Genomic DNA, 16,891 nt, shown 5'->3' with positions numbered 1-16,891 from the left:
AAATATAATCCCAGAAACTCTGAGGCCTGAATATTGTCCCCGAGTGCTTCTTTCTCACACTTAACTACCAAGTCAGTGGACCACCAGTGAGATGAGCATGTTATCTTCACAGAAGTGTGAACATAGGGGGTTACCTAGAGCCTTTCATACTCCGTACTTCGTCCCTTTACTTTCCTATTATTCCTCAGCTCTAATGAGAGCTGAGCAAGAAGGCAAAGACTTAAATTACAAAATGATGGATTGTAGGAAAGACTCGACTTTCACAGTGGATTGTAGCTGGAATTAATGACTCAGTCCTGGATGTCTTTACAAATAAGAATGGTTCATAGTTACTTTCTACCTAAATTTAAAATATATGGACAAAAGAACACAGGATTATGAAAATAATAACTTAATGTTTGCCCCTTTTCTTACCTTTTTTCTACAAAATGGTTTAGATGTTTGTACTACAGTCCAGATTACCCAAAAGTAACTCCTGAAGATGGTGGTTTACAGCTGTATCCTGAACTGGGTCCCAAACCCCGGACTTGAATGCATGACAGTGGAACTCTTGAGTCTGTTTAAATATACAAGCCATCTCTCCAGTTCTGGGTCATCAGGCCCTGTCTGCTTGTTATTTGTGTGTTGTGACCCAGTTGTTAGCATAATTGGTTTGCCTGGAATCCGATCTCTCTGAATTGAATAACTTCTCTAAAATTTAGGGTAAATTTAAACTGGCCATTCAGAGAGGAGATTGGGGATGAGGACAGAGTGAAACCAGAAATGATGCTTCAAGTGTCTATACCAGACTCACACTCTTTCTGAGGCTGGATCTTTAAATTGGCTCTAAGGTTTCTAGTTGCCAGAAGAAAAAGGAAAACTTGTCAATTACATTATTCACAGCGTTCATAAGATACAAATAAACCATCTGCTCAAGAAGTACAACTTCTGGTAATAAGATAAAATACTGCATAATTTGTGGGAAATAGTACTATTAATATTGATAACATCCTTGTAGAAGGTTCACTGATAATTTTATTAGGATGCTTTTACACAGTGATTTTTTAGGGTAGACTAATGACATCACATAAATATACAAGGTAGTGTTCAGTCAAAGTGATTAAATTACTGGGGAGAGGGGATGGATCAGCTGTCATGATACTTGATTCTCTGTTGATCTAGCTTGGTGCCCAGGTAGAAGTCTGTCATAGGTTAAAGTTTTTTATTAAATAAATCTTTAATTCATTTAATTTTCTAGAAGTGGTTCAAAACTTCTAGAATATGCTACTGAAGAGATGTGTTAAAAAATTCCAGGCTAGAATTGTGGATTTATGTATTTCTTTTGGTTATGTCAGTTTTTCCTTTATGTATTTTGAGGTGATGTCAATAGGTCTGTTTAACTGAGAAGCAATATCTTCCTTTGCCGATCTTAACCTTTGATCATTAGGAAATATCCCTCTTTATTTCTAAAAAGTTACTTTATTATATACTTTGATATTTAAAGAGCTTTATTGTCTTTTTAATTGGTGTTTGAATTGTCTTTTTTCACCCTTTTACTTTTAATCCATTTCTCTTATAAGCAGCCTATAGTTGTTTATTTATAATTTATAATTTATCAATCTTGATTTTAAGATGAATTTAGAAAGTTGCTATTTACTATATCTGCTAATTGTAGCATTTAAATTTAGCATCTTACTGTTTTGTTTTCTAGTTATTCTTTGTTCTTTTTTATGCTTTTTTGCCTTCTTTGAGATCAATCGAGTGTTTTATGTCTTATTTTATTTTTTCCTGTATTAACTTTTATTCTTCATGTAGGAATACTTGCACATATAATTTAGAATATTTTCAGGAGAGGACAAGCTCAACTGAAAGTCTTGTATGTCTTAAATGAACTTTTTAGAAAATTATTGTATATATTTATGGGGTACATGTGCAGATTTTTTTACATTGGATATATGTGGTGAAGTCTTGGACTTTTTATGTAATCATCACCCAATTAGCATATGTCATCCCCAGTAGATGATTTCACATCCCACCTCCCTCTCCCAGCCTTCCGAGTCTCCAGTGTCTGTTATTCCAGTCTCCATATCCATGTGTACTATTTAGTTCCCACTTACAAGTAAGAACATGTAGTGTTTGACTTTCTAAGTTATTTCACTTAAAATGATGGCCTGCATTTCCATCCACGTTGCTGCACAAGACATGATATGAGCTTTTACAGAGTCCCGAGTGGCAATGAACTACAGGTTATACTACCTGGCAAATGCCTTATGGATCTTCTGTCTAATTAATAGAGTATAGATCTATGTATCTTAACAAACAATCCGGTGGCAGAGTTAATACATTTTTATGAGATTTACGCTCGCTAACACAGGTGTGCTCTGGAATAGAGAGGCAGTCCTCTTGTACTCTCAGGTGAGCAAACCGAACACCCATTGACTGGCCAGGTTTTTGTTCATTAAAAAGTAAATAAACAAACCTTTTGTTCACATAGATAAATGGGAAAATGAAATCACAAGAAAAGGTCAAAATAATTTTATTTTATTTATTTTTTTTTTTGTAGCTACAGTTATTTTTAATACTTTCTTTTTTTTTAATTTATTTTTATTAAACCATAGCTGTGTACATTAGTATAATCGTGGGGCACCATACACTTGGTTCATAGATCGTTTGACACATTTTCATCACATTAGTTAACATAGCTTTTGTAGCATTTTCTTAGTTATTTTGCTAAGACTTTTACATTCCACATTTACTAGGATTCACATATACCCTTGTAAGATGCACCGCAGGTGTGATCCCATTAATCCCCCTCCTTCCCCCTCCTTCCCCCCTCCCTCCCCTCCCTCCCCTATATTGAAAAAAATTAAGGTAAATGTAAACAAAAGCTGACACTGGCCAAAATAAAACCTCAGCCTAGAATGGCTTGTTTAAGTAATACTATTTCTGGGTATACTCAGAGAATATATTGTAGAACTATACACCCTACTAATGAAGTGAGATAACTTATGGTACTATTATTCAAGAAGAAATTAAAATTTTAAGAAGTGCTCCCAAAAAATGATTATGTCAATTTTAGAATAGTTGATCTGAAATTTACTTTTAGGTAGTAATTAGCCAGCAGATTTACTTGATTGTATGAACTATTGATAAAGTAAAATCTTAGTATCTGTTTACAAAAGAATGCTCCTTTGTAGTCTATGACTCATTAATCAGATAATTAAAAAAACATTAAAAAGAAGCAGGTTTACACTAAGATGCAGATTGGGGGGGGTTTACTTGTTCATTCGTTTTAGTATTTCAGTTGACTTTGACTCTTGAGGTAAGATTCATGGTGCAGATTCTTTACCAAGTTCATATATCTCTGCTCATAATTGACTCTCCTAAACAGACTCAAAGAAACCTTTAGAAAGTTTAAAATGCCATATGCCTTAGTTTTCCAGGGCTGCCATGACAAAGGGCCATAGACTAGTGGCTTAAACAACAGAAATTTATTTTCTGACAGTTCTGGAGTTTGGGGTGCAAGATATAAGCAGGGTTGGCTTCTTGCAAGGTGTCTGTGGTTGGCTTGTAGATGGCTGTCTTCTCCCTGTATTTTCACATGGTCTTCCCTCTATAATTAGGTACAAATTTCCTCTTTTTATAAAATCACTCTCATGACCTCATTTTAACTTATTTCCGTCTTTAAAGATCCTATCTCCTAATCTTCTGAAGTACTGAGGGTTAGGACTTCAATATAAAAATGAATTTTGGAGAAACACATCACAGCCCAAGTATATTTTGACCCCCGATGAATTTGTTATTTGGTTTATATGATAATGGTTTTATCTTAAATCTACCTATTTATCAGGAAATTATTACCCTGAGGAATTCTAAGATATAACTGATAAGGCAAGTAGCTCGTATACAATTTGGAAAAACTGACAATCTGACAGTTCTCAAGATGTAAAGTCTCCATCTTTTCTTGTGGCTGAATAGTACTCTGTGGTGTACATATGCCAAGTTTGTTTATCTGTTCATGGGTTGATGGGCTTTTGGGTTCTTTTATGCTTACCTGGATGGAGTTGAAACATTGTTCTCAGTAAAGTATCTCAAGAATGGAAAAAAAAAAAATCCAATGTACTCAATTAGTATTGTGTATGAAACCAATATATATGAAAATGATATATATTGTATTGATATTCATATTATATGTAAAATTGATAGATATTGAAATTGATATATATTGTATAATACTGAATATGAAACCAATATATAAATAATAATATGCCCACATGAACGATAAAATACAAATGTAGTCTAGCCAGGGGGAGGGCAGAGGAAGAGGGGAAAGAGGAGGACAGTTGGCAGGATCTCACCTAATGTACACGAAGTGAGGGTATTCAGCACACCCCCTGGGTGAAGGGCTCAACTACAATGTGAACTTTACCTTGAAAGTGAGAACAACGTAACTTTAAAAATTATACCCTCATGTTAATTTGAAATAAAGAAAATTAATTAACAGTTCTCAAATTATACTTTTTAAGAAGTGGGATCATTCATACCTCAGTCAGCAGAGGTAGCAGAGTAGAAAATAGCATGAGTTTTAGAGTAAGACAGACCTATATTTAAATATCAACTTTTCTGAGTTTTAGAGTAAGACAGACCTATATTTAAATATCAACTTTTCTGCCTATTAATTGTGTGACTACAAACAAGTTATTTAATTTCTCTAGTTTTAGAAATGGAGAATAATTATAAAACTATAAACTTTATATAGCTGATGGTTTTAAATGGATTACAGGATTAAATGAGTGTACGTTAGTTAAGTTGTTTGTGCAGTGTCCTGCACATAAAAAGAGCTTAGTATTTACCATCCTTGTAGCATTAATAACAAAAACACTGTATTTCGTATTTTAGTTCTCCTTTTACAGTGGTCTGTAAATAGCTCTGGAGGCTGGAAGACATCTTTAACTGTTTTATTCAACTTAACTTTTTGTAAATTCCATAAAATAATGAAATGTGACTAGGCCTGGTCAGAACGAGTCCTGGTCTCTGTAAGAACTTGAGAGCTGACTTACAGAGCTGGACAAATGAGCATTCCACATAATAGGAACTGGATCTCCATGCCCAGGCAATTGTGCCATAGAATTTGCTCTCAAAATACAGACTTACCTGCTTCTTTAATGTTTCATGGTAGATAGTTATAAAAAAAATCTTACTTAAAATTGTGTAGAATCCCAAATGAGCACTTTTGGTTTTTCTTACGACGTCTTATAACCTCTGAGATATATTTGACCACCAGGCAAAAGCTTGTCGAACCAAGTACCAAGTGGTTATGGTCTACGTTTGCCATGAAATGTTAGAGTTAACACTAGTATTACGTTATTCATAAGCAGCTAACATGTGGAAACAGAAGACTCATCTACAAATTAAGGAAGCTAGAGTTGTAATTGCTTTCACCTAATGATAGGCTACCATTTATAAACAGTGCTACCATGAACCACTTTATGCATAGGTCATTTTGTTTTCTTGCCATATTCTTGAGATAGATTTTAGGGTAATTGGGTTAAAGGGCAAGGATTGAAAAGCCTAAGAAATTCCAAATAAAAATAAATCTATACTTAGGTATATTATATTGAAGCACTAAAGACAAAGGGAAGATTGTGAAAGTGTCCAGAAGGTAAAAGTATCCAATGGAAAAGACGATATGAAAACCTGGCAATGGGAAAAATGGAAGTCAGAAGACAATGGAACTGTGTCTTCAAAGTACCGAGAGAAAATAACTCCACCCTACACGTTTAATACAAGTGCTTTTGAAAATAAGAAAGAAAGGGTGGTGCCTGTGGCTCACTGGGTAGAGTACTGGCCCCAGATACTGAGGGTGGCAAGTTCAAACCCAGCCCTCGCCAAATTGCAATGAAAATAAGAAATACATTTCAGACAAAAATTGAGCATATTCTACCAATAGGCAGAAAATAAATTACTAAAATACATACTTGAAAAGGAAGAAAAATGATCTAAGAAGAACAATCTCAAGCCTCAAGATGGATTATCAAGGAAAAGAAAGTTACTCTGAAATCTGTCACAAATCCTAATTATTAGCCAGCTAGATTAACAATTCTGCTAATATTAGCAAGCTGAATCCAGACATGCAATTCAAAAATACGTATAATACATCCTGACCAACTTGTGTCTATGCAAACAACAAAAGTTGGTTTTAAGATTAGAAAACCTCATGTTAATTAACACATAAACCAGAGAAAAAATGAATATAATTATTTAAATGGATAAAAAAAATTTTATAAAGTTTAATACCTATTCATGATAAAAGGTTTTATCAAACTAGGAATATGGAGGAACTGATATTCCTTGAGGCTAACAAGAGTCTCTGTCACACTGAAAGACTTGGGGCAGGACCCCCCACTCTGCCCTGAGCTCTGACGACCCCAGTCCACTGCAAGAGACAGCGCTTGATGCAAATAGCAAGAGGATTTTATTCCGGCATGCTGGGGCTTGACTCACAACTCTTTTAGGAGCCGAGGAGTCAAGCCCTGAACAGCAGTTTTTACAAGCTTATAAAGGCAAAAACCAAGTAGGGAGGAGTAGCAGACATAGCAGGGGCTTTAGGGAGGGGCAGCAGACATAGCAGGGGCTTTAGGGAGGGGCAGCAGACATAGCAGGGGCTTTAGGGAGGGGCAGCAGACATAGCAGGGGCTTTAGGGAGGGGTAGGAGACATAGCAGGGGCTTTAGGGAGGGGTAGCAGACATAGCAGGGGCTTTAGGGAGGGGTAGCAGACATAGCAGGGGCTTTAGGGAGGGGCAGCAGACATAGCAGGGGCTTTAGGGAGGGGTAGGAGACATAGCAGGGGCTTTAGGGAGGGGTAGGAGACATAGCAGGGGCTTTAGGGAGGGGTAGGAGACATAGCAGGGGCTTTAGGGAGGAGTAGCAGACATAGCAGGGGCTTTAGGGAGGGGCAGCAGACATAGCAGGGGCTTTAGGGAGGGGTAGGAGACATAGCAGGGGCTTTAGGGAGGGGTAGGAGACATAGGGGCTTTTCCAGATAAGAAGAACTCTGGTTCATTACTCATCTGTCATAAGACAAGATCAGCAGTTAAACATTTGCTTAGCTTTTTTCTTTCAGAACCAGTTACCGGTTATCTGCTTCAGCTCGGGGCTATTTCCTAGGACAGTTACAAAAGGTCACATTCTTATGGTAGGGGGCGAGGGGTGCTGCTACATATCTGGTCCTCCCCCCCTTTTTGGATTTGGTAGTACTTTCCTTCAACATGTCATGTTAAAAAGTAAAATGTTAAAATCAAGAATTCCCATTGAAATTAAGAATGCTTTTAATGTTTTACCACTAAATACCACTATTAAAACATTCAATGTTGTCTAGAGCTCCTAGCAATTACTACCAGTTACAAGCAAAAGAGATAAAAGATTTAAAGAATCTTTTAAGGAATCAGACATCAATCAATTCTAACAAACAGAAAATGCAATTTTTTACAAGATTTTACACCATTTACAACAGCTAAAAAAGATATGTATAAGGTAACAAAAGATGCTCAAAACCCATGGAAAGACATTAAAGAAGATGAACATAAATTGAAGTGAAAGGAAGTCTCAATATTATAAAAATGCCAGTATGCCAAATTAATCTCTATATTCCATACAGTTTTAATCAGACTTTGAGCAGGGTTTTTAACTTTCTTAGAATTCAGCAGGTTGTTTTCTAAAATCTTTACGAATGAACAACTTGGTCCAGAATAGTCAAGATACTCCTAAGAAAAGAACAAGGTGAGGAACTTGTTTTTCCAGAAGTGAAAATTCATTGTTTAGTAAAAGTAAATCTAAAAGCAGACTTATGTCAATTTGGAGAATAATATAGAATTGACGCTGCAGATCTGTGGGAAAAGAATGGACTTATAAATGGTGCTGGGAAAATTGACTATACATACGGGAAAAAATGAAATTGGACGCCACCTCCCATCATTCATGAAATAATTTCCAAATGGATTAAAGACTCAATTATGTAAGGCAATGTTTAAAATTCTTAGAAGAAAATGAATGTTTATATGATTCTTTAAACAAGATACAAAAGTTCCAAATCATAAGTTTGATAAATTCAACTCCAGTAATACTAAGAAAATTTGATCCTTAAGACACTATAAAGTACATGGGAAGAGAAGCCAAAAAATCGAGAGAAAATATTTGCAACACATAGAAAAGAAGACTGTTTTCATAATATATTAAGAAATCATAAGAAATCACAGATCATCAGAAAACACAACTAACTTAATAGAGATAAAAGAAGAATGGATAAAACACATGAGCAGTTGACAAAGTTTGGGAAACAAAAATGGGTGTTCAGTTTCATTAGCAAAAACGAAATGGTTGGCAAAGCCAGCAGAAGAAGAAAAGAAAACTTCATACAACTATTTTGTTAAAACAATTTGGTATTATCCAATAAAATGCAGTCTGTACAAATTCTAAGGCCCAACAAATTCTCTTTGCTGTTTATGTATACCCTCCCAGAAACTCTCCCCATTGTGTATAAGACATGTTTAAAAACATTCACTGCAGCATTGTCCATAATAGCTACAGTACAAAGTGAATTAATTCTAGCCACACCTTTCAACATAATGTTGAAAAATAGTTTACAGAATATTACATACAATTCATTATCTTGTATATAATAGCATATAAAGTTAAAAAGCAACAGATACCAACCAATGTATTCTTTAGGGATAAATTTGTGGGAAAACTAGGAGAAAAAGCTGGGGCTACAACCAGAAACAGGGAATAGAGAGAACTTCAAAAATGCTCATTTTATTGTTTAGACTTGAGAGAGGTTTATGAATGTATTCTTTTTCTTTTTCTGTATGACTTGTATATATGGTATACTTTTTTGTATAAGTAAAATATTTTAACATGGAAATTTTTAAGTAAAATAATTACAGGGTAAGAATAAGAAAAACCACAAAAGACTTTCTTAAGCCTTAAAATATTGGTTTAAGGTTTAATAAGGAAAATAAAAAAGCTAGCATGAACCAAACATTGCATCACTAAGGAGAGTCACTTCTCCAAGAAATTGTTATCTTTGTCCTTTCTCTTGAGCCTTCAAAGTTAGCTCTTGTCAGATACCTGTAAATTTGAGACCAGACCAGACCTCTGCCACCATACCTGATTTATTTCCTAATAGAGTTTGAGAGTACATTAAGCATTCACTGTTAGCATTGGAATCCAGAATTTTAAAGTAAGGTTAAAGGCATGATTAAAGCCAGAATTCATTAAATGGAAAGTTGTTAAAAGGAAAGCAAATGCTTGCACTACATTATCAGGAGAGTCTCCTACCAGAACATCAGATACAGAGCAATGAGGTAATCATTCCTCCCCGTCACATTGTTTAGGTGTAAATTGGGACCTGGGGAATTCTGGAGTAGGTTCAAGCTTTTTTAAAAAATCATGCACACACGTATAATTTGGTAAACTTTCACAATTTTTATCTTTTCTGAACAGATTATTTTTAGTTCTTTTTAATCCCCAATAAATAATTTTGACCATAGAATAGTAGTGAATTGTACTAATTGAAGGGTGAACATTCCTGGTGAATCACTATGGAAAATTTTAATGAATAAGCCAAATGAATGAGAAATCAATATTTATTGATTATTTTCCACCATATCATTAGAGCCAAAATCTGTCCTGTTGTTCAAAAAGCAAAGCACTTAAATTGCCTGTCTAGTTTCCTGCAAGTTTTGAATTATCTAAGGTGTAAACCATTAAATCTTTTGTTGCCAAATCAATGGGACATTCAAAAGAAAGCATTCAGTTGCAAATAGCTCTCCTTGCTTCACGTTTCTCACTGAGTCTTCATAAGTTCACAGAAGTCCCCAGAACTTTCAATCATACTGAGATATAAATTAGTCCTGGAAGATATCGCAAGTTGTTTTAATAGGAAACACAAGATCATTGTGTCAGAGTGAGCTCTAATTAAGTAATTTTCTGATCATTTAAGGAAAGTATGCTACTTTATATTTTATTTTGGCTTTTGAATTTTATTTGCCTTTAATAGAGCTTTAAGGTAAATTATGGTCTTCTGGAAGTAAAGATAATTTTAACCTGCTGTGCGTAATTTCTTTCCAAGGAAACCTCATAAGACAGCTCTATTCCAAACTATTTCTTACATTTATAGTCTGGTTCACTGTGGAGTTCTAATTACATAGATTGAATGATAACAATATAGTTATTCTAATGTAAAATCGACTAACAGAATAGGCTAGGAAATCAGGGTGGAGTGATCTGAAAGGAAGAAGGTAAAAGATGCAATGTGGTTTGTACCTGAAGTGTTGCCTGGGGCTGCTGCATATTTTTCAGGGTAGGCCTCCCATCTCACTTAAAGACATCTAATTACTAAGAGGGAAACTTGGTCAGTTGAAGCGTCAAAGCATCTGTAACACATGAATGGCTGTTTCCAGAATTAGAAGGAGAGAATTCTCTTCTCTATGGTTCTAAAAAAAATGTGTCAACCATATTATTTCAGTGGTTATATTGAAACCCTTGAAGTTTTTTAATTAATGCAGGACACTACCATCAAGTTGTTCTATTGGGTGAACATGAAATAATTTGTTCTATTTCAGTGCCATATAGTAACTGCGTCTAAGGTCTACAGGGAATAAGTCTACTTACAAAGGAACTAAAGAAATGTTAGAATAAAAATACACTGAAAACTCTGTGACTTGTGAGTTTTTGACTCAGAGTTTTTTTTTTTTAACACCAAAAAAGTCATGCAGGTATTTATTTCAGTTTTAAATTAATGTTTGATTTATTCAAGTTCCATAATTAAAAACCTAGTTCTTTAAATTTTTAAATATGATTGCAAATTGCTGTTAAGGGATTTTTGAATAACAGTTTATTTACAGACTTTATTATAAACTGTTTACAAACTTAGATAAATAACTACAAACATTTAAAATTGCATTTATAAATTTAGTATATTTGATCTTATAGTTAAGTATTATTATTGGCAGACTGACAGTCTTCCTAAGTACTTAAAAAATTCTTACACATCTACTACATTACACTTACGAGGACGGTGAACCTTAAGTTTTCCTACATTTTCTATTGCTCTACGTAATGAAATTGTACTGTGATTGAAAGATACATCCTCATTTAGGAAAGTAACTATCATCTTAGGTAACTGGGTTAATTTTCTACAAGAGGCGTAAGATCTGTATTCTTCTTGAATTGTAATCAAGGAAGTTTTACGCACATCACAGTATGGAGGGGGTACCTACTTAGCATGCTGGGGGTTAGGAAATCCAAAATCCCGGAGATTTTTGACTGGGGAACTGATGAGATTCTCATACAACCCTGAGTGTAAACCCAGAAGCTTGTTTATTGTTGCAGTTGTCACAGACACTATAGTGTCATTGTCAGGAGGAGGACAATCCTGTATCCCACCTGCCTACACCTGGCTTATGCCCATGACCAGGCATAGCTCTGTTCACTTCCCAGTTCCCAACTAGTTTGTCATTTGATTAGATTTTTGCATTTCTTTGGCTTTTAGGTTATGCATATCTCTTTTCTGTCTGATTTTAATGCCTTTCCCTATAGTCTAAATCTAAACTCTGTGTCCTTTCATAGTCTCATAATCAAGCAACTCTTACCAGTATTTCAAATGATATTTGATAGAATTTAGAACATATCATACAGTTTTTTTTTGACTGGCAGTAGCTACCTCTCAAGGCAGGCTAGAGGCCCTGGGAACGGAAATGTAGACCAATCCCAAACTGAAGAAAGCGGTTAGGCACCAGACTGCACTGGAGAAGCACTACAGTAACCAAATTTGTTTCAAAGGCCACATAGATGGTTTTGAGATTGCATTAATTGAAAAAGAAGTAAAAAGGAATTCCTTAATATTTTGTCAATGATTAGCAAGTGAAATGTATAGTTCATGGAACAGTAGATTCAGTGCTATTTAGAAGATTAGAAAATAAGCAGTAATCTTCTACTTATTCTGGGACTGGGAAGAGATTCTTCCTACTTTAGCATATCCAGTCAATACTTCTTCCCCATATAATACTAACATGGGATAGTAGCCGCGGGCTAAGCCATGGGGTCTTAGTTGGCCCCAGTCATCTATCTGGCAGTTAGCAAGGTAAGAAGGTGGAAAAGAGCAGCCTTCTCAATGGGGAGGATGGAGAGTCACCCAGATTTTGGCAAAGTAGCCTGGGCTCATATCAATCTCTGGAAATACTGAGTCATGAAACACCATAGCTAATTGGATTTAAATGGAATTAAGATGTTCTTTAAAAGAAACTATGCTAGATTTTTTCCTCTTCTTAATTGATTTTAACTGCACAAATTATTATTTATACATAAGCACAAAAAATTACGTGATACAAAAGACATAATACTGAAAAAATATTTTTTAACGTTACGAATAAGATTAAAGTACCCTTTGGCCAATGTCCTCTCATCTAGGAGTAACCCCCATTACTACAAGGGTGTTGTCTTTCCAGTATTTTTGTGCAATTACACTCTTACATTTACCACGAGGAAATGTACTTTGCCTTGCTGCTTTCTAAATATTTTAAATGAATGTACATGTTGTGGTGCAACTTGCTCTACAAACTTAATGCCTTGATAATCTCTTGATGTCAGTAAAGACATTTACTGAATGCGTAATATACATCAGTGACTATTCTGAGCACTTTTATATCTATCAATGCGTTTAATCTTCATAACAATGCAGTTATTATGTTATTATCACGCCCCTCTGCACTTGACAATCCTGAGGGACAGAGAGGTGATGTAAATCGCCCAGTTTGGTGGCAGAGCCACTTGTTCTGGGTCCTATTCCAGGCACACTAGCTGCGGGTCCCCTCTCAGGGTCACTGTTTCACCCTGCCTCTCTGCGATGCGTGAACCTCCCTCCCCAGGGTGGTGTGTGTCAACCCACACCCCAGCGGGCCCATCTTTTATGAACTTACGGTGACTAAGAATGGCATACAGATACTGTTAAAGTTTTAAAATGCCACCGAGTGCCTTATTACGCTCAGCGTTTCAGTCGATAATAGCACAAGCGAGGCCTGGAGGTGGTGTGAGGGGCGACTGTCCTGGAGGGGATTCGTGCATCTGACTTTCTGAGCAGACCCTATTATTATGCTGCTCCATTCCCCCAGCTCCCTTGCCGCCTGTGTCGGATCTGCGGGCAGCATTCCATTTACGTCAAAAATAACGTCAATCTAGTGAAAAAAACTGAATGACTCACAGCATTACTGTAGGGAACCGGTCCCTGTGTAATATGATATATAACATCCTAATTTCATAGAGCATTTTTCATAACAGCTGCTAAAATCATAATTGAATCCATTATATTCTTTTGAAGAACTCAATTTGAAGCAATATTGAAAATAATCTTAAAATGCAGGTAGAGTGAGGTGGTGTCCCACCCACCCAGCACGGCTCTCTCATTAGCTGCTTCACGTATTCTCTGCATTTATCTCTCTGTGTTTATTGATCCAACTGAGTCTTCTCTGCTCTTATATTTCTAACCACATTTAAGTCAGAGGTAGGATATTTCAGAGACGGGAGAATCTAAAAGAAGGAATAAATAAGAAAGCAGAGGAGGAAAGGGAAATTTTCCTCCGACCCTATGAACAACAGAACAAGGTCCACTGGAGAGAAGAGGGAAGGGTGGCCCTGCAGTCCGGGTTTGGGAAAGTCGGGGTAGATTATTGATCAGGATCGCCGGAGGGATGAATGACAATGAGGGGACATGGCCACCTAAGCCTTTATGTTTAGCAGCACGTGACTTAGGAACATTGAGCCCCGTGAATTCTCCTTCCACATTGCTGCCCACCAAACTGACAGCTAATTTGGTAGGGGTGGGGTGTGTGTGAAGGGGTTAAGAATTTTATTCCTTGGATATACAAAAAGCCAAATACAGTCCCTCAGTGTTGCTTTGTTTTTCCCTGATGCTGTATACTTCCACAAGTTTGCAAAGTTAGCCCTCGACATGTGTCTTTGTTCGGAACATAAAGACCAAAAAGGGGATTTCAAAGAAGGCAGAAGACTGTAAAGTTTACTTCCAGACTTGAGAATGACCTTCCAGAAGGAGCACAGGCCTGTTCAGTCTCTGCCACAGGTTAACTGTGCGGTATGAAGTAGTTTACAAGTTAGCAACCTTCTTTGAGCCTCTGTTTCCTTATTTGAGACATAAAGTTGGACCAGAATCTCAGGTTTTTCGAATTGTGATATTCTGATTCTTATATTACATGATGGAAAAAGACAGCAGGTAGTGATCAATCACCCTTCTGGTAACCCAGCAATGTTAAGTCCTATGCACTTTTTATCTGCATGCGTGTCCTCTAATACTTGGAAAGAGGGGTGTTGCGTGCAGTGTACGGGGCTATGATAATGCTGCTTGTGAACAGCTTTCCTTCCAACTTCCTTCTAGTATAACTGCTGTTAAAGTGAAAGTTCCATTTTTCTGGTTCTTTATTGTTAAAAAAATTCAAGATGGAACATAAATGGTTTGTAATCCATGAATTACTGTCATAAAGCAGCACTGAAATCATTGCTTTCAGAAACGGAAAAATGGTGAATTACCTGAGATAGGTTGTTGGCCACTTGGGTAATGGATTTAAGGCACTACTTTATAGACTCTAGCTAACTGCATCTTTAATAGATATAATTTCGTGTGTGCACTCAAGTGGTTTGCACCTAGTCTGTGCATGTTAAGGCAGATATACCACATTGCCATTTTGGGGTTGTCTTGACATAAGCACCAGGCAAATTATTGAATAGTAATGGAGCCAGGAGGCCTAGAATAAATGCTCTGCACTATTAAATCCTGCTAAGAAGTTGTTCTCATTTCCTCTCTCTTTATTTCCTCAACACCCAGTGATGGAGCAGTTACTGCAGTTCTGCATGTTGGGTGCTATGCCAGGTCCTCAGAGTTGACATTCTATTGCGAAAGGAACCACGTTTACAAAAGTGGAATGAGGTTCCTGCTTGGGTCTTTTGTCACTGAGTAAACAAAGCTATTGTTAAACCAATAAGACAAGAAATCATCTGAGAACTAGATTATTCTATACGTATAGTTTTCACACGATTAGTCTTTTTCCATGTTCTCTAATATGTATATATGGAAGATTAATAATAATATTTTATATGTAGCCTATTGGAGAAATGAATTTCCTAGACTAATCACATCATATAAGAGTTCATAACCTAAAACATTGAACTCTAATGGCATTAAAATCTTACGATAGGAACTTTTTCAACACTAGCTAAATCAAAGTGGCTCGGGAGTCAAAACACTAGAATAATTATGGTAGCTCATCAACTAGCTGTGTGGATGAGGGCAGGCTCCTTAAGTTCTCTGAGCTACAGGAGAGGAAAAAACATACTTGATTGGTGTCTCATGGGGCTGTTGTGAGGAACAAATGAGATGGAGAATGTGACACGCTTTGTATTATAAGCATACGATCCAGATAGGAGCTAGACTAGGTACAAGACGTGCACGTACTACAGTATTTCTAATTAATATTAGTGCTTTCATCTGTGTGGTGTTCCACATTTTATATGTAAACAAGAGCTTGCAAGGTTGATTTTCTCTCAATTATCACAACTAATGAACTCTAAACGGGCAACTACAAATATAGATTTTATCGGAAGGAGGAAATTAAAGAGATCAAGGAGATTATTTTTTTCTCCACTGACATGTAAGAAGTAAACGGACTACTAATTAGAAAATATTTAGTTGTTCATTTTATATGTACCCAAATGGTCTGACTTTTCCGAATATTCATCCTTCAAGTATAGGAAGTGAAAAGTCATAGGAAATGAAAAATCAAAACCTTCTGTAAATATTGTCGCTCAGTGGATTTATGTCCTGGGCAAAAATATGTTCAATTTTATTTGCGAGAACCATATGCCAAGTGCTCGGTTTCATAGATCAGGGAGACATAACCTGAGACACTTCCTTGCTTTGGTTTTATGATGTAGCACATTTAAAGCACACCTTTAGAATAATGCTGTGAAAAGAAATTACCTGGGCTAATAATAATGTAAGAAATCGTTTTATTTGATTAATGCCAGTACTTATTAATTTTCTGTAACTCAGTTAATTTGCTTTATTTTTAGTGATTTAAATCTAGAAGTACTTTATTATTAATTCCTTACACAAGATTTCATTTACGTCTGTCACCCTGAGAAGATAAACTAGGATTGATGATCAAACTACTTTATTTCTAAGGAATGATTACATAGGCAAATGTGAGTAGTAGCATTTCAGCTAAATTCAGCTGGAGACTACTTTTCCTCAACCAGTACATAGGTATATTCATGGGTTTTTTCAAAACCCTTTTACAGTGTTAATCTTGGGGCCCTAACTTAAAACCTAGACAGCGGAAATACAGGTGGTAGAGCCAGCCTAGAGAGGACCACACTGGACTCAACCTGCGGCCTTTGTTAGTTTACTGTCTTTGTGTTCCACTTTATTCCCTTTTCTCTTTCCCTTTTTCTCTTGGAGTCTTTATATTTAAAAACTTAAACATTTTTCCTCTGGAAACTCAGTGTAGTTTTCGGTGGGGAGAGAAGGTATTCTGCAAAAGCAATGAGGCAGAGGCACATACAAATAACTTGGAATACAACCCTAGAAGGTAACTGCTGGAAATGGAAAGGAAATGTTGGTCCTGTTCCATGCTTAATACTAGTAAATTTAGTACTTAATGATTGTTTAACTGTTTGCTTGCTTACTTAATCACATGTGTAGCCAGACCTTATTTTATTTCCCAGGCTATCTTAAATTTGCTGATGGAGAAAACTACTCACTAGTATTTCTACAGGATTCAAAGGGAAACAAGCTAGATTTTCCCATTTAGGGTAACAGAGACCAAAATGGTGTTACTATTTAAA

General features: G+C 36.1%; 1 protein-coding gene across 11 annotated transcripts in view; it reads left to right on the top strand.

Annotated features, from left to right (window-relative positions):
* PPP1R9A (protein phosphatase 1 regulatory subunit 9A) overlaps positions 1 to 16,891 on the top strand; it is a 320,283-nt gene that overhangs the window by 270,697 nt on the left and 32,695 nt on the right. The window lies entirely within an intron of this gene.

This window comes from Nycticebus coucang, chromosome 11 (genome assembly GCF_027406575.1).
Source record: "Nycticebus coucang isolate mNycCou1 chromosome 11, mNycCou1.pri, whole genome shotgun sequence".
Classification (NCBI taxonomy): domain Eukaryota; kingdom Metazoa; phylum Chordata; class Mammalia; order Primates; family Lorisidae; genus Nycticebus; species Nycticebus coucang.
This window is presented reverse-complemented; position numbering and strand designations above follow the sequence as displayed.